This window comes from Phocoena sinus, chromosome X (assembly GCF_008692025.1).
Source record: "Phocoena sinus isolate mPhoSin1 chromosome X, mPhoSin1.pri, whole genome shotgun sequence".
NCBI classification, from domain to species: Eukaryota; Metazoa; Chordata; class Mammalia; order Artiodactyla; family Phocoenidae; genus Phocoena; species Phocoena sinus.
The window spans coordinates 28,505,262-28,531,646 of NC_045784.1; the positions used below are offsets into that span (position 1 = coordinate 28,505,262).

At 37.1% G+C, this 26,385-nt stretch overlaps 1 protein-coding gene across 1 annotated transcript in view; it reads right to left on the minus strand.

The window, feature by feature from the left end:
• Nucleotides 1-26,385, minus strand: part of DMD (dystrophin) — a 2,099,690-nt gene that overhangs the window by 1,046,120 nt on the left and 1,027,185 nt on the right. The window lies entirely within an intron of this gene.

Consider the following 26,385-nt stretch of genomic DNA (forward strand, 5'->3'; position numbering starts at 1 on the left):
ACAGTGATTGTTGGCCAGATGTCCTTGATTCATTCATTCTTTCCATGATTACATATTAAGGGTTGACTATATCCTTAGTGCTGCTAGACACAGCGGATGTACTGATGGAAAAAACCGATACCTCCCCTCATTGTTCTTACATCATAATTGGAGGCAGACAAAATCAAGGAGGCAGAAAATAAGTGCCATGGAGAAGACAGACAAAGAGCTGAGTTACAGAATAATGTTAATGGATGGTGCAGGTGGAGGAGGTGGCCTTGAGCTACGTGGTCAGGCCTCTCCTTGGAGCCCTGAGGGTGCATAGATGACAGAAACTGCAGAAGAGAATATCTGCTTCAAAGAGACACTGTAGACTGTGGTAAAGCTTCCCACATCAAGGGGGATTTGCTGACTCTCCTTTTGTTTGAATAATGTCAAAAGATTATGTAGGGAATAGTCCATCCTACCTCATCTACCTTCACTGCTCTTCCATTCTCTGAGAAAAAGAGAGGTTTTCACATGCCTTTAAAATTTGGTTCTTTTACTTGTGCTTGCTGAATTCCTCTGCGTTTCCTTGGATGTTATTTATACTATCCACTTCCCAGAAAAGCTGGGAAGATTAAACAAGGTTAAGAATATGCACTGAATATTGTATGTTATCCATTAATGAAAGACATTATAGTAAAAAGAAAATCTCATTCATTCCATGATGTTATGGAACCATCCCTATCCTTCTTTGCAAAAAGGAGGAGAAACAGTCATACAGTCTTTGAAGTCAGATAGGTATGGTTCTAAATTTCAGATGTTTCACTTCTTGCTGTGTGACCTTGGGAAAATTACTTAATTTCTAAGCCTCAGTATCCTCATAGATACATTAAAGCTAAAGCTCTGTGTATCACTGTTGGAATAATAACATGCATATTAATCACCTGGCATAAATAATAATATGTATAATCATCATCAACAACACCACCACCACCATTATCAGTTAAGAACCTATTGTCAATGTGATCTAGTCTATCACTGAGCCTTAGTTCAGCATTCAATCCTAATATTTTATCTGACATTCCCTAAATCACCCTTCACTGAACATAGTTTTCTTCTCATTGTCTTTGAGGTACATCATTCTCCATCCTGCCCCTTAATTTGCATATACCTCTTGGAGCACCTTTTCTATTTTCTCTTCAGTAAACTTAGACAACTTTTGTAGGTCTACCAAACCATGAAATGAAAGGCTGTGTTCATCTCTTTGTTTCTTGTTGTAACCTACGCACCTAACACTTAATATCTAATTTAAAGATCATAGCTAAAGTTTCCCCTCCCCACATGAATCTTTTCCTTCTCATACACAATTGCATAGGAATTTATTACCCTGAATTTCTATAGGAGTCTTTGATTGGACTACTCATTTTGGAAAATCTGCAGGTTTTCTCCAGCACAGTTTACTCTCATGGAGCGGGAAGTGTTAGACAACAGGATAGGCTCATTCATTAGTCAAGGAATTGATCCTATACAACGAACCCATGCAATTCAAATAATGACAACTAATTGTATGTGGAAGGCTGCCAGATTCTCTCACAATAATTAAAAGTACAAATAAATCCATATATATATATATATATATATATATATATATATATAAAAACATCTTTATTGGAGTATAATTGCTTTACAATGGTGTGTTAGTTTCTGCTTTATAACAAAGTGAATCAGCTATACATAGACATATATCCCCATATCTCTTCCCTCTTGCATCTCCCTCCAATCCTCCCTATCCCACCCCTCTAGGTGGACACAAAGCACCAAGCTGATCTTCCTGTGCTAAGCGGCTGCTTCCCACTAGCTATCTATTTTACATTTGGTAGTGTATATATGGCCATGCGACTCTCTCACTTCGTCCCAGCTTACCTTTCCCCCTCCCCATGTCCTCAAGTCCATTCTCTACATCTGCATCTTTATTCCTGTCCTGCCCCTAGGTTCTTCAGACTTTTTTTTTTTAGATTCCATATATATGTGTTAGCATATGGTATTTGTTTTTCTCTTTCTGACTTACTTCACTCTGTATGACAGACTCTAAGTCCATCCACCTCACTACAAATAACTCAATTTCCTTTCTTTTTATGGCTGAGTAATATTCCATTGTATATATGTGTCACATCTTCTTTATCAATTCATCTGTCGATGGACACGTAGGTTGCTTCCATGTCCTGGCTATTATAAACAGAGCTGTAATGAACATTGTAGTACATGACTCATTTTGAATTATGGTTTTCTCAGGGTATATGCCCAGTAGTGGGATTGCTGGGTCATATGGTAGCTCTATTTTTAGTTTTTTAAGGAACCTCCATACTGTTCTCCATACGGGCTGTATCAATTTACATTCCCACCAACAGTGCAAGAATGTTCCCTTTTTTCCACACCTTCTCCAGCATTTATTGTTTGTAGAGTTTTTGTTGATGGCCATTCTGACTGGTGTGAGGTGATACCTCATTGTAGTTTTGATTTGCATTTCTCTAATGATTAGTGATGTTGAGCATACGTTCATGTTTTTGTTGGCAGTCTGTATATCTTCTTTGGAGAAATGTCTATTTAGGTTTTCTGCCCATTTTTGGATTGGGTTGTTTTTTTTTTTGATATTGAGCTGCATGAGCTGCTTGTAAATTTTGGAGATGAATCCTTTGTCAGTTGTTTCATTTGCAAACATTTTCTCCCATTCTGAGGGTTGTCTTTCAGTCTTGTTTATGGTTTCCTTTGCTGTGCAAAAGCTTTTAAGATTCATTAGGTCACGTTTGTTTATTTTTGTTTTTATTTCCAGTTCTCTAGGAGGTGGGTCAAAAAGGATCTTGCTGTGATGTATGTCATAGAGTTTTCTGCCTATGTTTTCCTCTAAGAGTTTGATAGTGTCTCTGGCCTTACATTTAGGTCTTTAATCCATTTTGAGTTTATTTTTGTGTATGCTGTTAGGGAGTGTTCTAATCTCATACTTTTACATGTACCTGTCCAGTTTTTCCAGCACAACTTATTGAGGAGGCTGTCCTTTCTGCACTGTACATTCCTGCCTCCTTTATCAAAAATAAGGTGACCATATGTGCGTGGGTTTATCTCTGGGCTTTCTATCCTGTTCCATTGATCTATATGTCTGTTTTTGTGCCAGTACCATACTGTCTTGATTACTGTAGCTTTGTAGCATAGTCTGAAGTCCAGGAGCCTGATTCCTCCAGCTCCATTTTTCGTTCTCAAGATTGCTTTGGCTATTCGGGGTCTTTTGTGTTTCCATACAAGTTGTGAAATTTTTTGTTCTAGTTCTGTGCAAAATGCCATTGGTAGTTTGACAAGGATTGCATTGAATCTGTAGATTGCTTTAGGTAGTATAGTCATTTTCACAATGTTGTAAATCCTTATATTTTAAGCATCTACTAGATACTGAAGACCAAATTTCACTAATTGATTACTGTATATAAGTCAAACCTTGTATTTCCAACATGACTGTGAGACATAAGAGAATATCTTAGTGTTGGGTATGTAATAAACTCTTAACGCTTGCCTATGTCCCATAATCTGTAGGCAAATAATTCTCCTAATCTACTTCTATTCTCTATTAAAGATACAACATTTGAGGTCATGATGTTCTCTGGAAATCCAGAAATTCCTAAGGCAAAATCTAGATGACACAATTATAGAAGAGGCTGCAACTGATTTCCCTCAAGCACAGTTCTGTTGCCATAGAATCATCTCAAATCTGCCACCTTTAAGGCTGAACTCTTCTCCATTCCACTCACAAGTATTCTCACTTGGGTTTTAATGGGAAATGTAAACTATTAGAGCCGGGGCTGATTCTCTCTGGAGGCTGTCATGAGAAAGGTCTGGATTCCCCATTACTTTTCCTATTAAAATAGCACCAAAAGCAAAGTGTACCAAATCTTAGCATGTTTGTTATATAGAAGCTCTTATAGACACATCCTCAAAGTAACATTTCCAGTAAGATAAGTTAAGATCTGTTTTAAATAAAAGTTGCTTGTAATTCATTTAGATAACTAGCACTTAGAAGTAATATACATGAATGCTATTTGAAAGTCAGGATTCATCTTATTATGGCATCCTAGTATAATAAACTTATAGGCAAGACAAAAAAAAGTACACTGAGGAGAATCTTTGGTTAAAAAAAAAATGGAAACAGAATAGTAAGTTAAATCATGATGGCTAAAGAGCATATTTAATTTTCATTATGTTGAATTATATATGCAACTAGGCAAGGACATACTGGCCTTTCAAAAATAAAATCCACGTTTTCAAATTCATCTTCATTTAAAAGTATAAAATCATAAATGAAAAAAACAAAACCCTCACTGGCTCAAATAATATGATGGAGACATAAAAATATCAAAGGTTTAGGACTGGACATACATTCAAACCCATGCTACATGTGTGTAAGTTATTTTAAAAAATGGTCATTGCTAGGATTTTGCTGGAAGTGGCTTGTTACTCTGAATAACACTATTTCCATAACTTGTAAGGCATAATAGATAAGACACACATACACACAAACATTGTGAATAGTGGCAACATATTTTGTCATTGGGCTTTCACTGTAATATGCCTGCGTGTGCCTCCAACTGATGCTAAATTTAGTAGCATTTGAAGTCTCTTGGAAAAAACAGTTCCAAAGAGTTGGAAAGAGAAGGTGTTTTCAGTTCAGCGCAGCATGCTGCTTGCAGCAGTGAGTAGCTGTGAGGGCTTCCTGCTCAGTTGCTCTGTGAGAGAGCTATGTTAAAATGTGTTGGTATTCTAGAAAGCATAAGTTCACCTGAAACACTGTTTCCTCGATTTCCAAGACAACAGTGATTTCCTGTGAGTTAAAAATCACAAAGAGTAAAATACTGCCATTTCTTACTCTGTTATAATTTATCTCCATGTGAATGTGCATTCACATTTAAATAATGTATACATTACTTTCGAATTATAATGCCTAAAATGAATTCAAACACATGTCAGAGAACCCACCACATAACAGCCTCTGGAAAGTCACAAATTGAAATGCTCTAACGATATGATTATAATTTGATACTAATATCAAAAGTATTATTTTCCTATTATTTAAGCAATTGCTGTGACTTATTGGTAGAGTTATAAAAGCAAGACATCAGAATATTTATTAACCATACTATACTTAGTATATTTTTAAATTGAAGTCACATGAAATCTAGCCTATAAAATGGGAAAAATAATAATAGTAACCTCAGACATTGCGCCAAGAGTCAAATGAGATAATGTACATGAGATTGCTTCGTAAATTTTAAGGGCCTGCCATGTCACTATCATGTTATACTGTGTATCTCTTTTGTTGAGGACACTCCTTTCATATGTGCATAGAACAGTGTTTGCTGCTTTTGAAATCTCAGTGTGGTCTTTTATCAAAAGAAAGTTCACTTAAAGATTCTTTTTCAGTGCCATAATCTACAAAATCCGTTTATGTAATTATAAACTATAGACAGATAGATAAAAATTAGAGATGGAGAGGGAAAGAGAGGGTCAGGAAAAGAAAGGGAGGGAGAGAGGGAGAAAAGTAACTGGCTATATGGATGAATGGAAAAACGGACAGGTAGGTAGACAGCCAGAAGGACAGATAGAAAACATATATAATCTTTGTCAAATTACTTAACTTCTCTTCTTTCAGTTTTATCATATATAAAATGGGACAATAATAGTACCTACATTATAGGACTGTTGTGAGCATTAAGTCAGTTAATCCTGGAACACGGTAAGAATTCAGTAAATATTACTTTTCATTGTAGTTTTTATTTGGCTCTTTAAAAATCTGTCACATATTTCCATGTAAATTTTTATGCATAGATTAGATATAGCCTAATAATGAGAGTTATCAGTTACTGAGCACCTTCTGTGTTTTAAGCACAGATGTTTTATACACTGTAAGACATATAATCATGAAAATAATCCTTTAAAGTACTTATTTTGGGTACCACCTTAAAGATGAGAAGATCAAGACTTAAAGCATCTGTTTAAATTTCCTAAGATCACGGACGTAGAGACTGTCATACAGAGTGAAGTAAGTCAGAAGAGAAAAACAAATATCGTATATTAACGCATATATGTGGAATCTAAAAAATGGTACAGATGAACTTATCTGCAAAGCAGAAATAGAAACAGACGTAGAGAACAAATGTATGAAAACCAAGGGGGGAAGCGGGGGTGGGATGGATTGGGAGATTGGGATTGACATATGTACACTGCTATGTATAAAATAGACAACTAATGAGAACAGACTGTATAGCAGAGGGAACTCTACTCAGTGCTCTGTGGTGACCTAAATGGGAATGAAATCCAAGGAAAAGGGGATATATGGACACATGTGGCTGATACACTGTGCTATACAGCAGAAACTAACACAACATTGTAAAGCAACTATACTCCAATAAAATTTCTTTTTTCCTAAGATCTTAGAGCTGCTAAGTTGCAAAGGCAAGAATAGAATCCAGAACCAATGACAGCAGGATGGCTGCTCCAGCTCAGACGTTTACTTGCTGCACACACTCTGTGAGCTGCAGTTTTCCCATCATGTTGGAACTTACACCTCATAGGACTATTGTGAAGATGAAATAAGACAATGCCTGAAGGTGCTAAGCAGAATGTCTGGTGCATTATAACCTAATATAAAGTAGCTGTCATCACTGTTAGTATTATTACTACTACTATTATTATGTTCTTCTTTATCACCAATATGATCATCTATCTACCTCTAAAACACAAGATCTTTGTATTATACTATCTCAACTGGGCACACTTATCTATTTTTATATAGCAGAAATGATACAACAAACTTGGAAAATTTGGTTGCGGGCTCATAGCGATGGTCACTGGAGCAAATAATGATGTTTAACTTCCTTCTCTCACTATGTGCAACTTACTTTTCCTCTGTGTCACGCAGTTCATTAAAGTCATCTTATTTTGAGTATAAAAATCAAAATATGTTATTATCAAATTATATCTTACTTGTACTGACAAGGTGTGTAGAGTTTAAAAGTAAATTATCATTTGATTTTTGCATAAATTCTACGAAGTCAAGAATTATTATACTTCTTAACTTTTTCTTATGTGAGTTTGTAGACACATACAAAAGTAGACAACACAGTACAATAAACCTCCATATACCCCACCACGCAGGTCCATCAGTTATCAACTCAGGGCCAGTTTTGTTTCATCTATGTCCACCCCCACACTCAGAGCTTTGTATTATTTTGCAGCAGAGTCTAGGTAATCCTTCTTTTGATATTTAGATACTGAGATAATTAGTTATTTCAGTTGACATAACTAATATATGACAAAGTTGTTGCTTAAAATTGATCTCTCAATATTTCTGTGTTTCATTCTTATTATATTAGAGGTAACATCTTTATGATATATGTAATATGCAGTGATCAATTATATACTTTACTGATTCATATATGGGTTTGCGTAGGCACTTAAAATAATTGACAGTTTGGTTATATGGACAAATTAGGATCATCTCATACCCCTTCTTAAGTAGATAAGCGGATAACTGACAAACATGGATTTTTAGAAAAAATACATAATATAAGATAAACAACAGTATAAGCTACATTGTAAAGTTAACAGGGAAAATAAGCAGTAAATAGGGATTTTTTTGAGTGTGTGTGTTTATATGTGGCATATGTGTCAGCACAGAGAAAAGGCCAGAAAGTTATACACCAAAATGTTAATTGTGGATTCCAACTGGTGCTTGGATTTTTCACAGTTGCATACTGATAAGAAAGCTAACCCTGTAATCTTACTGTCTGGGTTTGAATTCTCACTTTGCCATTTGCTAACTGTATAAACTCGAACAAGTTTCTTAACTCTTATCTGTATTTCCTCATTTTTAACATGGGAGTAATAGTGGTACCTATCTCACAGGCTTATTTAGAAGATTAAATAAGTAAACCCATGTAAACTACTTCGATCTATGCATGTTAGATATTATTATTATTAATTATTTCTACTAATACACTGGACTGTATCACTTTAATAATAGGAAACAATAATTGTTTAAGTGGTGGAAAATGAGGAGGATAAGATTTGTTAAGATATTTTGAAAATTAATTTTCAGTTAATTGTTATTTTGTTAACTGATACTGTCTTGAAATTGTTCTTATCACTTCCAATAAACTTGTGAGGAATAGATATTATAAGATTCTACCTATCCCAACGCAGGAATGACTTGTGAAGTGACTTATCGGCAGTGTAGAATGAGTTGTTTTGTTTTTTCCAGAATTTCCCCCCTTTGAAGAAAAAGATTATTGTAAAAGATGCTGTGGTAATTCTTAGTTACACTGGCAAGCTATAAACATTCATAAATACAAAGTGAATAGCTACAAGATGAAGTAGGAATTAATCTTTGTAGAAATACTATACCTAAGTATAGTTTCTAGCAGTATGCTTTTCAATGAACTTCATGTATACTAGTTGTGCTAACTTGTACTCATTTGAATCCTTCTGAAGCCTTCTCTTCAGAAGTTAATACTTTTTCTAAAATAAGTCAAATCATGCAAATTGATGAATATAAATTGCAGCAATTTTATCACTGCTAAAATCGTTTCTGAGCATTACAAGAAGAGTTCACTTGGTTACTGTCTTCACACTGAATACTTTTTCTGATGGGCTTAAATTAATATAGTGACAAATTGATCTGCATTTTATTTTACACTACCTTAAAAAAAAGAGAGTCCTTAATTCTTACTAAAAACTACAAATTATGAAATTAGCAAAAGGCAGCTATGGCTAAATACATTTCAAGCAAAATGCCATTCATCTTTGTTAAATTGATCTGCTGAGTCGAGCAGAAACGTCTCCAAGGTTTTCTCTTGAGGAGCCAGAAGTCAGGCATCTAGTGAGGCTTCAGTCAATTACCTTTTTCTTTTATGGTTCAAGTTTCAGTGCCTGTATCAATACCGCTCTTTCTTTGCATAGGAATTTTACCTTTTTATTTAACATCAATAAAACTATCTAGTTTATATTAGACACCCACAGAGTATCAATAATCATAAAACAGGTAATATTTAACAAGCATGAGTAATTGCCAAACGTAATTCTCCACACTTTATGTGTATCATTCTCTTAGTTCTCACACCTACTCTATGAGGTAGGCAGCATTAATGTGTTCATTTTATAGATGAAGGAATCATGGCCCAGAGAAGTCAAATAGCTCCTCAGGTGTACAGATATATTCACTAACTATAATATCCTAATTATGCTGTAAATATAATATTCCATAAACAGGCATGTGGTAGATATTTGTTGACTAAAGGTTGAATAATGAATTGCAACAGACTCTACTAGTGAAAGGCAAGAAATATGGACCTGGAAAGACTTGGCTTGGTCTCACACTGGCCATTTACTAAGAGAGTTTGGATAAATCTTTAGAGAATTATCTCAGTTCCTAAAGTTTCTTAAAGGGAGATTCTGAGATAAGGCTTCATTGTAAATGTGATATAATAGGACATGTTTCCAGGAAACAATGGTAAGGGAGTAGAAAAGTGGGATTGGGAAGGGAAAGAGGCCAACAATGTGCATGGCATAAAAGTCCGGCATGACAATGTAGGTCGCGCTTCTGAATTTCTCAACCGGAGGCAAAAAAAAGCTCAAGTATTTATGCCTCTGCAACCAGCAGTCATTGATTAAAGGGCTTCCCACACACAAGGAAGTAAATTTCAAGACACATCCCTTTGCACAGACCAAGTGGGCTCTGGCAGTCTGAGAGCAGGCCTCCAACAAAGAGATGCCGGTGCTGGCTCTTGGGAGCGAAAGCAAAGCAGGAAGACATTAAACGCATATGAAGTGATATAAGTGGATCACTGACAACATCACCTAGCAAGGACTTGTTTCTTCATTTGAGATTAAAATCATATCAAGAATTGTCATGAAGATGAAACAGGGTGATATGTGCCCAGCAGTTAGCCCGGCACTGGCACACAGCAACACTCAATAGATGATGACACTTGTTTGCGGCACTCTATTGTGAGGATGGGAAATATTACTGTGAAAGATCAACCATGGTGCCCAGCACATGAAAGAAATTTAAAGGCTACCATCACCAATTATTTTTCCTATTGCTGTCACTAGTGTTGCTGGTAGTATAATACCTAAGTTAGGACATCACTGCAGTATTTAACTCCAAAGCCTATAAAATTCTTAGATACTGGCACCATTTATGGAGGTGAGAGGGCTATCTCAGGATCTGAGTACCATAGAAGGGGTCGCATTCTCGCCAGCTTTCCTGCTATAGTGGTATTGGGCAAGCATCTCAAAAGACAAGAACAGAGGGCAGGACCTTTTAGCTATTAAATGTAAGATGCAATATTGATTTATTGATAACAGTAATAAGAATAATGGCAGCTGAAAGGATGTTTCTGACCTCCTTCATGATCCTCCAGATCTTGATATTTCTTTCAAAGTTACTGATGAGAAGAGCACTCAGTAAATTTTTTCTCCTACCATGAATGTGAGCATTTGTTCTCAACATCTTTTGATGAGTGAAGTCAACCCCAAGGAAAGCAGCTAAGGAGAAGGATAAGCAAAATAAGGTTTACCAGGTCTAAACAGATGTGCAGCATCTCTTCATCCCTGGATGAAAATTTAGGCTTGAATGAAAATGGATGGAGAAGTACATACTACCTAAATGTTAAGATTAGGGGAGAGGATGGGGAGAATACTAAATCTTTCTCTATGTAACTCTGTCTTGTTTGACTTGTTCTAATGAGTCTGTATTACTACTGTGCTTTTTTAAACATAGAAAAAAAGTGTAAAAGGAAAAAATTGAGGTTAATTTAGAACAGATAAAACAGCTGAAGAGCGACTCTATTGCCTCTTAAAAAGATATTTTGATCTAACTAGAAATCAAAAAAATCTCCACCATGGTAAAAAAAGAAAATAGTTTTCCCTCTTTACTCTCCTAAATTAGGATTACAAAATAAATGGCTAAGAAAGTGGTATGATGGCCCTCCTTTCCTCAGGGGTAAGAGTGGGTTTAGAGGCTGATCAAATTCTCCAGTTATACACTTTTTAAGGACTAGGTTATGAGACCACCTCCCCTTCCTTCTTTTGCCTCTGGAGGTGAGGGGTGAGGTCAGAGTTCAGTGACAAAGTGACAATCAACAAGGGAATTTCCTCAGCTGTCCCTTTTGTAGGTTGAGTTTTCGGTAGGCATTGCTATATAGTCAGACCATGAAACCAGACTGCGCCTTCTAGGAAACACCAAGATTCCTCCCCGTTATCTCCATTTCCATAAGCACAGGCAGTGGGAGCTAGCAATAGGAGTCCTTATTCCACTGTCATCTCTAATAGAGATAGTTCTTGAACATCATTCCAAACTCATGGAGACCCTTATTGATAGATACTGTAGCGATACCAACATGACAGTGAACCAAAGTTTACTTCTGCTGTTTATTGGCTATTATGGTTTTACTTTTCCTCCTCTATTTTATTAGGGACTCAATGAATCTTCATTATTGTGGGCATACCCGTATTTCTAGTATTCAGAAGGAAAATTTCTTGAAGTTAGAAACTGTATGTAATTCATTAATTTTCTCCACCATCTTAAAAAAGGTGGCTGTTAATTGTGCACTGCCAGACTACACTGATTTTTCCCTATATGTTCAAACTGCCGTTTAAACAGCCCTAGCCTGTGAGCATATATGCTCTTATAAAACATGAATGCATGTGTGCACGTGCCAACACACAAAATGGTAAACACAATGTTCATTTCAAATTGTTAAAATGCTTTAATTTACTCAACAGAAAAAGGAGAGCAGAAGAATTTTCTCCATGATTTCATTAAAGTTTTCTTTGGAATGCATAACCCATATGGGCCACATTGCAATGTTCCTTCAAGGCAGTGAATATGTTCAATTTGGAAGTAGGTAACTGTTAGAAATTGATTTTGCAAAGACAGAAATGTAGTACAAACATACAATGTTCATATTTTGCAAAAGCTGTAACCACTAATTTTTGTTTTTTAAACTTGGCTTTCCCTAACACCAAATTTTCTTTTTATGAATATAATCATCTTCAGTCTGATCATGGTGCTGGACAGTTCCTAAAGCACCTTGAGAAAGGAGATGCGCAAGGGCTTCACTGGGTTTTCAGAGACTAAAAGCCACAGCAAAATTTCCTGGATCCTATATTTGTCTCTTCACTTATCTTTTTAAATAACACACCCACAGTACACACACCCACACATACACACATTTTTGTACTCAAATTCAAATAAAGTATGCCCTGCCCTTTCTTTTACTGACTACAAATGTGTGGTTATTACATTCTCCAGAGAATAAAAGTGCTCTTGGACATTTGTTTTAAGATCATATTAATTACTGTCATTTTAAAAGTGAAAAATCCACAGGTTTTGAAATTGCAACATTGGGTGGCGGGGGGAGAATATATTCTTAAATATTCTGGACAAAATCTTCTACAAGTGTCTTAAGAATTTCTAATGACTATGACACATTCAAACATAAGAAAGAATTAGAAAATGACTTCACTAACGTTTTTTGAACCTTTAAAGTAAACCATTAAAAAATAAACACATTTGTACACTCTGAATATGTGCTGGTTTTCCTTTATTTTAGAGCACACATGGGAAAAAATATCATGAGTTTTAAAATATACCTGTGTGTGTGTGTGCACACGTGCACATGTGTGTATGTATGTTAAATGGTATCTTTCCAATGAAGGGATTTACATTCACTCTCAAGTTATTACATGAGTTGCTAGATGTTTTTTGAAGAAAAAACAAGTTCCTTGATGATGTCTCTATTAGTTATTTCAATTGAGAGTAAGGGAATATATAAGAAGAATGGTATCTTTGGAGTATATTGATATACTTTTTATTTAAAAATTAATATTTCTCTTTATTTTTGTGCCTAGAACACATCTTTTTGTAATTATTTTTATTAAGGAATATTTAATAATTAAGAACTCTTAAGGAATACATAAAAATATAATTTTAGACTAAGTCTTATATAGCTTCCACATGCAATGCAAACATTCCATTACTGAAGATAATATACAAGGGTACTCAGGTTTGAAGTAGTATGGAGATTGTTGGACCATAAGCCATAAATCCTTTTAAGATAGCACCAAAATCTTAGCTATATTCTCGATTATACAAAATAAAAAGAGGCTCTCTAAAGAAAAGAAGCTAACTTGTTTATGATCCATATTACTGAAATCATCTACTTGCGAAAGAAGAGTGTATATTTTTAATTAAATCCTCAATGATTTGATATTTTGGTTTTGGAACTTTACAAGCAAGAGTATCCTAAGGAATTCAGAGCTTTCCTCACAAGACCAAAGCAACAGTGCATGAAATTGAACTCAAAAAGAGCCACCATTCTGTGTGACTTCTTGGCTGACACAATTTAGATATTTATAGCTTTACGAATGGGCCACTGGAGAAGAACTTGAAGCTTTCTCTAGCCAGCAAGGATTAATGAATGTGTGCACCTGGTAATTACACCACTCCATCTTCCTGAAAGCCCTCATGCTGCCTCCATGGCAGAAACTATCATGAAAATGCATTGAAAAATATCAATCTGCAATTCCACAATTTAATCTAAATAATAAAACTTGGTATCTTTTCTCCCCACACTTTCCAGATGTGATAACAACATTGACAGCATTTAAATTTAAAACACAGAAGCTGAATGTCAGCCTATTATTGAGCATGTTTCATTTCCAACGTAAATCTCAAGAGAGAAAAAAGAGGTTATAAATATAGCAAAAAAATTACAACATTCAAACGTACAACAGCGAGCTCATAACTGTTTCCTCTTTATTAAAAGACAGCATACGTTATAAATAATGCATTTACTTCAAGGCAGACGCATTTGCGATGATTAAATCACAGCCCAAGTAAATAAAGGTAAAATTTAGAAGTGTAAAGATATCTTCCAAGTCCAGTTTGGACCTGTTTTGGCTATCTTTTCTAAACTCTTACTGGAAGTAAAACCTCAATAACTTTTTCAACTATAAATAAAAGATAAATCATTCTATTTTATCATCTAACCATATGCTAATTCCAAAAATACCTGAAATAAAGAGGTATACAGTGTCATAGTGTTCAACTCAAATAATGTTAAAAAGAAATTTACATCTTCAAACTTTAATTGAACAAATCAAACTTTTGAGAACAGTATTTTTTCTCAAATAAAACATAATACAGAAGTTCAACCTCATGTTTCTTAATGTTGCAGCACAAAGAATTTTGATATTCTAAGAAAGGCAGCAATGTATATATAAATGGGCAAGGCACTTTTGAAAAAAAAATCAAGGTGTTCTAAACACAGATTTTTATGATAAAGTTTGATGCTACTCACACTGAATTTTAATGACTTCTTTAGTAAAGCAGAAAGAGAAAATTTAACGTAAGCACTGATACTAAAAGTTAATTGCTGCATTACCACAGAGACACCAAGACTCCTTTAGCAGGAGTCTCTTAAAAACACCTTTAAAAGCAGAAGAGGGCACAACCGTTGAAAAAAAAAATCGCCTGTTACCGTTGAACTCTATTGTTCTCTGTTGAAGTACAGAAGAAGGAAATGCTCCAAGAGAGGGAAGTGGGTATGACTTGCCCCCTCCAGAGAAGCCAAACAAATTGGCTGTAAGAAGGAGACTTCAAATGCTGGACAACCAGAGCCGCTCAAAGAACCTTACCTTTGGGCTACTTGCCCTTACTGCTGTTTTTTGTTTTGTTTTGTTTTTATTTCCCCTACAATGATGTGGTTCAACTTGACAGCAGAGAAATAATGGAAGGATGTATTTTTGAATGCTTTGATCTCCAGCTCTTTATTCTGCTTCTAACTAGCTACTGCAATATCACTTAATCCGGACCTCAGCATTCCAAGTACAAAAGCATCTCCTCCCACCTACTGCTCACACGCTCCTGCATCAGACTAGAAGACTTACAGAGAGGCAGCCAGACCCACGGAAGAGCACTTTCCTCTCAACAGATGTCTTCCGGATTTCAGGCACACACACACACACACACACACACACACACACACACACACAACACACACACACAGACACACAACTGCCTACCTTAATAAGGTGTGCAAAAAACCTCTTACGATCCCCACGGACGGTTTTAGTTCAGAGCAGCCAGCAATGCCTCTGCACAAAGCTTTGCCATTGCTAGTGTGAAGAGAAAGAGCTGCTGGGATGCTGAATGGCACATCAGCCAACTTTGTGTGTAGCAAAGGCTCTAAAGAAAACCTGGGCTGAAGCTCTCTGCTGGATCATGGATTGGACTCAATTCCACTCCCCACACAGCCTGTGTTACCCAATGGAGATTGTTTCTGGAAGCACTTAGAGCGTACATGCCTAGACAAAGACAGATCCCCCCTTTGCTTTCCCTAACAATTTTTAAATCACTGTGGTAAACTGTAGACCTGATACTTTGAGGTAGATCATTTATTGTGAGCAACATGAGAGATATCAATGGTCTCGCTGGAAACTGTAGCTCCAGAATCTAGAACACAGTCAGCACTCAAATAGTTGGCTAAATACTGAATGTTGAAATAACAGGGTCAAATTAGAAGTTGCTGAATTATTTGCATAATGTAATGAAAGTAAAAACAATTTAAGTGAATCCACTGACACATCTTAAAAAGTCTGTTGAAAACCATATGTATTACTTGCCTATTGCCCCAGCAATTTCTAATACCATAATAGTTCATTACACTGGTCTATTCACCAACAAGTAAAAAGCAGGCTTTATTTTAACTCACTCATATAATTTATAATCAGCTATACATGTGCATATATACTTAGTAACCCTCTGGAGCTGTGCATCAAAGCCTTACACTAAACTTGCACAATGGATTGAATAATAGAATTCCATTCCTCGAGGAAGTTTTACTCCTACAACAACCTCTCAATAACCCTAAATTCACAGGCACGTTCTCTAACATGTTACTGTCCTATAACAAAACCCATGCCGACAAGGACTCCTCAGGTTAATTCCTGAAGCCAGAGGGAAAGGTTCCAAAGTGCACTGCGTCACAGGGTCTTCCCACAGATGCTCACCTGGAAGCAATCTCTGCCAAGCATCTGTCTATAGGCGCAGGTGTGTGCATGTTGGGACAGCCGAGGAACACACCTAATTTGGTAGATGACATCCCTGATGTGGAAGGCTTTATTGTGCTGTTTATGATAATATCTACAGATGACGATGTGCTTGTTTAATAAGCAGAGTAATTAAGTGCACCCGAAACAAAATGGGAAGTTAATAACCTAAGTGGTGCTGAATTGTTTATGTACAACAACTGACTAGTGTATTCTTCACTGCCTGTTACTCCACCTCTGAATATCCTCTGAAGAAATCCTCAGTTTATATATACACGACTCCCCATTTGGAGCACCAATGTTATGCATATTTTCAGGAAGACTTACTTACACCTGCAGCCTCTCTGCACAGATATACAGCCATAACAGGTGTTCAATAAATACCTGTCAAATGACCAGACAAATGACAGATGAAGGAGAAATACACTTGATATTTATATCTTCAAGATAGCTATCATAGGCATATGATTTTACAGGAGTTGCTACTTGGGTTGTCTACTTTTCAATCAACTGAATATCATCACCAGTTGCCTTATGGATGGATTAAATTCGATAGAGCCTGATACATGAGGTGTTATTTCAGTGCCATCTATGTAATGCTGTAACTAGTTATCCAGTTTGGCAGATGCAAATGTATGCAGTTCTGATCTTCCACCTGACTTCCTAACTGTAGATTTTACAGTAGAAGAAAGAATAAGGGCCTTTTATTTATAAATAATCAATATAATATGTAAATAGACATTCTTCCCCTTTGAGCCGCTCACAGCCAGCTAGCTCTCAAATGAAAGTGGATCAGCCCTTTCTTGGCTAATGATGTGGTCTGCATCACAGAGGTTATCAAATTCCTTTGCAGAATGCAAATAAACGTCTTGAATGGCAAAAGGATCAAAGCACAGCACCTAAACATTGCTCAGACCTGCTGTTCATATTTCTATGCATCAGAAAACTTGAAAGAGAAATTAGAATTGAAAAGAAATGTACTTCCCAAAGTGTACATCATTATTTAGATGTTTACTGGATTTATCCCTCTTGGATTACTGTATTGCATCCCACTCTAGGGCAGTAGTGGAGACGTGTTTAGTGGAGGCAAAAGACTTAAGAGAGTCCTGGCTCAGCCATCCACAAGGTGTTTGACCTTGTACAAGTTACTTAAACTTTCTGGCTTCAACTTCCTCTGTGAATAGGACTAATAATACCTCATCAGGAGTTAAGGATTAAATACATATTCAAGCAGTACTCCACAAACTTTAATGTAATACAAACCCCCTGGGGATATTCTTAATAATGCAGAATCTGTGTCATTAGTCACTAGGCCTGGGGTGGCTCCTGAGATTTTGCTCTTCTAATAAGCTCCCAAATAGTACTAAAGCTACTGGTCTGTGGACCCCACATTGAGTAGCAAATATCAACGGAAAACACTGTTGTTCTTCCAAATGATAGTGAGCTTGTGTCCTTTTGCCACTTTTATTTACTGCAGGCTTTTCCTCAGCATCTGCTCAACCAACAATTATTGGATACTTATTCTGACAGGTGCTGTGCAGTACATAGTGATTTCAGAGATTATGCATTGTCCTGTCCTCAGGAAGCTCTCAATCTATTTGAGATCCAAAATCATCCACTACCATAAATAGCTTGGACTGAGAATCACAGTTACCTACCCCTTATACTCACACAGCTTACTGTCTACATTAACATAACTTACCATTTCACTGTCTTCATTAGCATAACTTTCCTATTTAAGGAGAATCTTGACTAGGCAACTAACATCTCTTCTTTACAGTAACCTCCCCAAAGTCCCATCAACTCTTTGATAGAAAGCATCAACAGGCATTCATACCTTAATACTCTCTAAACCTCTTGCCTCAAAATCCTTGCTGTGCTGTTTCTACCAAACCTAAGTTGTAACATTATGATCCTTACCCAATCCTAATTGTGTCCCTACATTGAAACACCTCCTTGAATGAAAGTGCAAATTCTCAGTAAAATCCAACCTTGCCCTTCCTCCTATGAGACACCACCAAAGCTCTGTCAGGGTGATGGTCTTCCTTACTGTGGTAAGGAATAAATTCAACTGTTTCTTACCAACAGATTGTATTGGTAATACTCAGGGAGCCAGCATTCCACGTATGGAAGAGATAGACATGTGAATCAAAAGCATGTTACAAAGGGATAAGCGTGGTGTCAAGGGGTGGATTCGGAGACTTCAGCCCCTTTATTGGCCATCTCAAATAAATATACAATTTAAGAATAATCAGTCATGTTTTTCTCTGCAAACCTATTTGCACAACAAATCCACTAGGTCCCTCTCATCTCTTCACCCAGGCATTTTGATGGCATTGCTGGTACCACCACTGACTATGATAAGGTATGTGATAGGTTTATGGCCCAATACTGCAATGGAAGCACATGAGAATGACACTAACCCGGACTATGGGACAAGGGGAAATCTTTTGGCAGATGCCATGCCTGTGCTAAGACTTGAAGGAGGCAGGTCCACAATTGGGGAAAATCCAGCACCCAGACAGATATTGCCAGATTGTGGAATTTTCAGAAAGATACACAATTGGAACAAACACCCATTTGGGGGCAATAGTGAGGCTTGGGATCCAATCATAAAAGAACACTCTATCATGTCATGTTACCTGGCTTATGCCAAGGCTACTCAGAGTATGGTATGCAGACCAGCATCACTGTTATAACCTAGGTACCTGTTAGAAATGCAGAATCTCAGGCCCTACCCCAGACCTACTAAGTCAGAGTCTGTTTATCAATAGGATCACCAGGTGACTTTTTATACACATCAAAGTTTGAGAAGCACTGCTCAAAATAATATTCTGGAGGCTATGGGAAGCCATTGAATGATTTTAAGGAAGTGACATGATTTGAATTTCCATTTCAGAAAAAAAAATTACTCTGTGTCCATTCATTCCTTCATTATCTATATGCCATGCATTGACCCAGCAGCCGGGAATTCAGCACTACTTAGGGTAGATTAGATGAATCTCCCCATTCAATATTCATTCAACAAACATTTATTGCATGCCGAATTTGATTTGACTTCTCAAGCTTGATTTAGAAACAACCCTACACTGATGGCTATGTTCTTAATACAGTCAAGTTTTGTTGGCCAGGACAAATAATTGTTACGAATCTCCTAGCATGCTTTACTCAGAATTGCTTCACACTATCAGGTTGGTGAATCAAACGTGAAAGGTTTTGTTGATGTAGTTTTATAGAATTTTTATTGCAAGGATATTTGCTGTATTGGAACTTGACCCACAGTGCAAGTTGTAGCACAAGATACCAATCAATATCGGTTTTCAAAATGAACAATATGAGATGTACAGCTTGCAAATTTAAACTTCAATATTAGAGATGATAAGATCAGTACATTGTTTTGCTAACATATGCAGAGGATTGTCCTTTGTTGACTGAAAAGGAAAACAATACATTCTAAGTATGTGGAGTTTCTGCTTTTTCATAATAGTTAATGCCTCATCAGAACTCATACAGACTTGATGTTAGGAGCCCTGGAAATCTAGCTAGCCTGTTTCATGCATGTTTTATTCTTGCTTCCTATGTGCAAGCGTAGTAAAAATTGGTGGGCAATGAGTTCTCAGTTTTACTTTAGCTATTCTGGGTTGCTTTGATTGCTTATGATCTACTGGGCTGGAATCATTATAGGAAAAGTGACCACTGTATCTAAATATAAAGTCATCATGTTCCTGACTCAATTCCTTTGTGGCTGCAGGAATACTGAATTTAGTCCCTGGGTGCTAATGGCTGGCTATTACTCGAAGGCTCTTTAATTGCATTCTCATAGTCTCACATAGCTGGGGAAGGCCCTATACCATGGACTCTGGCAGATTCCCTGAGGGAACAGAGATTTAGGAAGACTTCCCCAGGAGAAGCCAGCCTGGTACTGGAGTGAAACTAGGCTGCGATGTTCAGCCTTCTTGCTGATATGTGACTCCTTCCACCACAGACCACTGTGTTTAGAATTCCCACATTACTCATTTTCAATGAGAGGATATTTTAATAGGAAAATTGTGGCTCTGTAAGCAACCAGACCAAGGTTCAAATCCTGCCATCAATACTCATCAGCTGTGGAACTTGTACAAGAACTTGGGTTTCTTTCACAATTGATTCTTTTATTTATATACCAGCAATAATAATAATAATAATAATGTCTGCCTTGCAGAGTTGTTTGGAAAATTAAATACAATAAAATGCATACAGTACCTGGAACTTAATGGACTGTCAATAAATATTAGTTTTTGGGGGGTTATTAAAGACACTTATAAAATGCAAGTCACAGTAGTCATTAATATTTTTGAACAGATGAGTTAATTGAATTGGGAAGCCAGTCATAAAGAATAAATGCTGAGGAAAGAGAGTGTCCCATTATATTCTCTGAAGTGTGTGAAGGGCAGAACAAAAACGGGAGGGTTGTAGAGATAAGATAATATCCAAGAAGACAGTGGACCCCAGTTCTTAGAACCATTGAATATTAGGACTGAAAATATCATCAAACTGTCCATTTTACAGATGAGGACACTGAGGCCAAGTGAAGTGAAATAACTTGCCTAGGACCTAGAGTTAAAACGTTACCAAGTCAGGATTGAAAGGCCAGTTGAATGAGAGGCTTCAGAAAGGAAGAGAAAGTGTGAAAAGAAAGATCAGCAAGGGGAACGAAGACCGTTAGCCCAGGGTGTGGGGTTATAATCCCACTGCTCCATCCTCCCGACATCAGATATTCCTCAGTGTAAATAACTGATATTCTTCAGCCTCCCATATGAAAGTACCGAATTGCGACCAGGGTTTCTGCCATTAAATGCTCAAGATCCCCTACAACCATGAACATGGAAGAAGAATTGTGCATCCTAATATTCTTGTTGTATCAAGGACTCTCAGACATGTGCCTTTTCCATATTTATCAAAGAAGATGAAGCAGCAGAAACAGCACAGTCAAGTGACAGCCTTTGTACTGCTGTCCCAAAGCATTTTAAAGACTGTCATGGATATGAAGCAACAGGCACTGTTATGACAGTGCCTGCCCCAATAGTCATGTACTCCAAGGGGGCGCACCTTCTCCATACAGAAGACTTTTAAACATACACCTCTAACCCATACTTCTTCCCTGAATCCCAGACTTGTATCCAACTACACTCTCTTTTACTTTACTGTGATGTCTAACAAGCTTCCAAACAAGTGCAAAAACAAACTCTTATTTCCACCTCTGCCCCTCTACTATCTAACCTGATCCTTCTGTCATCTTCTCCACCCTATTCACCTTGTAGTCATCCTGGATTCCTCTTTCTTTCACATCCCACACCGCAACTATCAGAAAATCCTGGCAGTGCTACCTTGCAAATATATCCAGAATTTGTCTACTTCTCATTATCTACACTGAAAATATCCTGGTTTAGGACCACCATTATTTCTCAGTTGAATTATTACAATGGACCCCCTGCTTCCTCATTAGCTACTCTATTGTCTGTTCTCCACTCAGCAGCTAGAATCACCTATCAAAGCCTGAGTCAATTCATCTTACTTCTTTCCGTAATGATGATTCCATTTATATACATTTATTGAAGAGACAAAATTAGAGAGATGGAGAACAGATTACTGGTTGCCAGGGATTAGGGATGGGGATGAAGGGTCTGGATGGAAGTGACTATAAAGGAGTAGCTCAAGATAGTTCCTTTGTGAAGATGGAACCATTCTACATCTTGAGAGTGGTGGTGGTTACATGCCTCTATATATGATATAAAGTTACACAGAATACACACACACAAATGAGTACATGTAAAAACTGGTGAGATTTGAATAAGGTCTGTAGATTTTACCAATGTCAATTTCCTGGTTTTGATATTATGTACAGTTGTTGTATGTATATAAGGTGCTAACCATTAAGGGAAGCTGGGTGAAGGGCACTATGGACCTCTCCAAACTATTTTTGTGACTTCCTGTATTTATTTCAAAATAAAAAGTTTTTTATTTTAAAATACCACACCCATATGCCATTCCTCAAGACTTTGCATTTGCTTTTTCCTCTACCTGAAATGTCCTTCCCTCATATATGTGAATGGCTAATTCCCTCACTTCCTTGAGATTTCTGTTCAAAGACCAGCTCATAGAGGGCTTCATAGTCTGCCATATATAAAACATCAATTTCCTGGTACTTTTTCTCAATCCCCCTTACCCATAGTTTTCTTCTCAACACTATCATTTGGCATATTACCTATTTATTTGTTTATTTCATACTTTTTCTAAATTCCCCACTAGTATATGAGCTCCTTAAATAGAGGCTCTGTTTTTTATGTTATCTCTGTACTTAAAGCAGTGCCTGGCACACAGTAGACATTCAATAAATATTTGATGAATGAATAAATGAACAAACAGGTAAAGCTGCCAGAAGGAAAAGTCAGGCAGAATGGCTTAATGGGTAAGTCTTGGTTTTCACTTTCCACTCTGACAAAATTACATTACTTGACACTATTGAAAAAATACCTGGGAAAAGAGAAAGAAAACTTGTTCTTACTGCTTACATGATACAAACAAAAACAAACAGCATTATTAGCAGCAGCTGTTTTCCTTTTTTATAATGCACTTGAGTGTTACCGTGTCGAACTGTATTATGGATAGAACACAGCACACATGTATAAAAATAAGTAACTTCCCTGGGAAGAATCAATACAGGCAGTCCCCAGGTTACAAATGGATTGTGTTCTGCACATTTGAAAAGCAGTTGTTTAATGATCTCCTAGATGCTTTCTAACCTTTCTGGCTGGGTTCACTTCACCCCCTACGTGTGCAGCTAGGCATACCATCTTCCATAGAATCAAGCCTGTTCCTAACCAGAGGAATCCAGCATAGTTAGAGATCATAGGTTAGTAAACAAAAATGGTATTTCATCTATAAACAAGCTGAAATATTGTATAAGTAATGCTGGTCTGGGGGCTTCCCTGGTGGCGCAGTGGATGGGAGTCTGCCTGACGATGCAGGGGACACGGGTTCGTGCCCCGGTCTGGGAGGTTTCCACATGCCGCGGAGTGGCTGGGCCTGTGAGCCATGGCCGCTGAGCCTGCGCGTCCGCAGACTGTGCTCCGCAACGGGAGAGGCCACAAAAGTGAGAGGCCTGCGTACCGCAAAAAAAAAATAATAATAATAATAATAATGCTGGTCTGATTCTGCATGCTGGGTGTAGGAGTTCAAGAACAGATTTCAAAGGAGTTTAATGATACATTTACATGAGAAAGGCAATGCCATGTGCGGTTGGCAATGTGGGCTTTGAAATCTGGCAGACCATGGAATCGAACTCTCACTCTTACGCTTACTGCCTTTGCAATCTTGGTTCAGTTTCTTAACCTTTTGAAGCCTTAGTTTCCTCAACTGTAACTTGGAAATAATAATTAAGGTGACCTTCTGGGATTCTTTTGAGAATTAAAGGAGAGAAGCATTTATCACATAGCTAGAGTTCCATAACATTATGTCCTCTTATATCTGTCTCTTTTGATTAGTCTGAGTTCTGTAAGTTATGAATGACGTTTTATACATCTTGATAACTCAACAGGCTAATGAAGCATCTAGTATGTTGTTAGTGCTCAATATATGTCTGGTAGTGAATATGAAACAAATATATCATTTCACATATTGGAGAGGGATGTATTTAAAGGATAGGCAAGAGACCTTTAATGCCTGAGAGTCTATACCTCTAAGATGTTTCGCTTTCACCTTCTTCCCTTTCCCTTCTCATTCTGCAGTCACAGAATTGCTGCAAGATTGCTCTTTTCCCACCTCCCCTCACTTTCCAGTGGGAGGAGCATTAGGGGAATTTAAAAATAAATATAATTTACCTTGCATATTTTTTCTTTTGGTTGGAATCTTTGCGTCAATATTTCATAAAATACAATTTATTAAATAGACATTTTCATTAAAAGGGAAAAAGAACTCATTTATACAAGGTAAGCATGCTGCCCACTGCCACATTTTTGACTTTAGTATGTGGGTACTGCCAGCAGGATGGAGCCTGCACCATCACTGAAGAACCTACTGGCCCAATGATGAGGATATGAAATGCCCTACAAAACGCGTTCATTGGCATGATCTCTCGGTTTGCCCTGATGACGTCTGTCTGTCTGTCTGTCTCTCTCTCGGCAAGCCATTAGTCCATTGGTCCATTCCTGGGCCAGGCTTCCAAGCTAGATTACAAACATCAGCAATAAGTCCTCCCCAATCCCAGATTAACACCTATCATTCTGATCTCTGGTCCTCTGGGCAATGATCTTACTTAGTTGTGCCCTACCTCCTTATGGTCCCAACATACTGATATCTTGCTTTCAGCCTTACCAGTGGACTCCTATCCTCTTCCTCTAGAAATGAATGTTAATAATCACTAATCTTAAAAAAAAAAAGCCCATCTTCTCTTTGAAAGAGTTCAAGCAATTTTAATAATCCCCCAAAATAACAGACTGACATTAAATCAAACCTTGACCAATTACAGCTAAAAACAAAATCTAAATCTCCTGAGGGTATGTAGGAAAGCATAGAAGTGGCTTGAAGAAAACACTTTGGATATATAAAAAATTTTGCTTAATATTTAACCTAAGTTTTCCCTGCTGAGCTCAAGCAGATAATTTTCCTGCCTTTGATGGCTAATGCAAATAATTAGTCCCTCTCCTCTTTATCACCTCCTTGAGCTGAAGTCTTCCCTTGATGTTTTCCCATGTGTGAACATGACAGTACCACTTACCCTGATCTTGTAAATAACTTCCAAAAGTTAGCTGGTCCAGAAAAACTATACAAAATGTATTCAATCCTTGCCAAATATCTGCAAGCCATAGCTCTTCTGTCCATATGACTCTACTTTCTTTTTTCTCTCTGCTTTACCTTGCTGGTGACTCAAATAGACTGCCTGTGTAACTCGTGCCTACTTTGAGTTGATTGGTTGATCTGTCCTTGATTACACTGAGCCGATCTGTCCTCTTTTAGTCCCAAGATAGGAATCGTGAAGAAAGAAATACAATTCTGTTCTAAAATGCAATAGATTAATGGATAAATTCATAACTGGCCATAACCAAGAATTATAGAATCTTCCTCTATCAAGGCAGTGCAGCCAATGAGATGGCCAAGTCCCTGAAGGAGACATGGATGTGTCAAAAATGGATGGTATGAATGGGCTCCATTACAGTTAATGATTTTAGGGCCTTGTTTAGAAATGACTCCCTAGGCAAGGGCAATTAATTGATCTATATAAGCTTTTATTATAGACAGTGTTCATTATCACATATACTTTGTATCATGGATTTGTCCCTTGAGAGCCTGAAGAACAAAGAGTTATAGTCTCCCAACAAGCCACTTACTATGAAAACCAAAGAAAGCCAATAAAAGGGGATATTTTTTTATTCATCACCTATTCACATTATTTCTTTTTTGATGGTTTAACACCCTAAGTGCATCTCTTTTATGGCATCATGAGGTCAATTGATTTCTTTAGTAAATATTTCTTGTTAATCCTGGCTTACCTTCCATCTGTTAATAACAATGGGGTGTATGTTAGTGAAACCCCGGGATTCCCCAGGTAACTTTGCTAAGTAATAACCATTAATTCCTTTTTTTTTTTACTAAGATGAGTTTTTAAAGTTCAATTTAATTTAATTTAATTTTTATCATCCTTTATTTTTTATACAATTTTAAAGGTTACTTTCCATTTACAGTTATTAAAAAAATAGTGGCTATATTCCGCATGTTGTACGATACATCCTTGAGTCTATCTGACACCCAATAGTTTGTACCTCCCACTCCTCCAACCCGATAGTGCCCCTCCCCCTCTCCCTACTGGTAACCACTAGTTTGTTCTCTGTATCTGTGAGTCTGCTTCTTTTCTTGTTATATTCACTAGTTTGTTGTATTTTTTAGATTCCACATATAAGTGACATCATATAGTATTTGTCTTTCTCTGTCTGACTTAATTTTACTTAGCATAACACCCTCCAAGTCCATCCATGTTGCTGCAAATTTAAGAAAAAAAAATAAGCATTGGACTGCTAGCAACAGAATAAGCACACTGCATTGTTTAACTATTAGGTGTGATAATGTTCTCTGAACCATTCTCTTGTCATTGATTTCTGCAAGACAAACTAGGGTCAGGGACATGGACTCTGCCACATAATGATTCATATAGAGTTAAAGTCTTAACCTTGGTTTATCTATTAGTATTTTGCTCTAACCAAGCTGGATTCCATCACCTTGGTTCAGTCAAACATC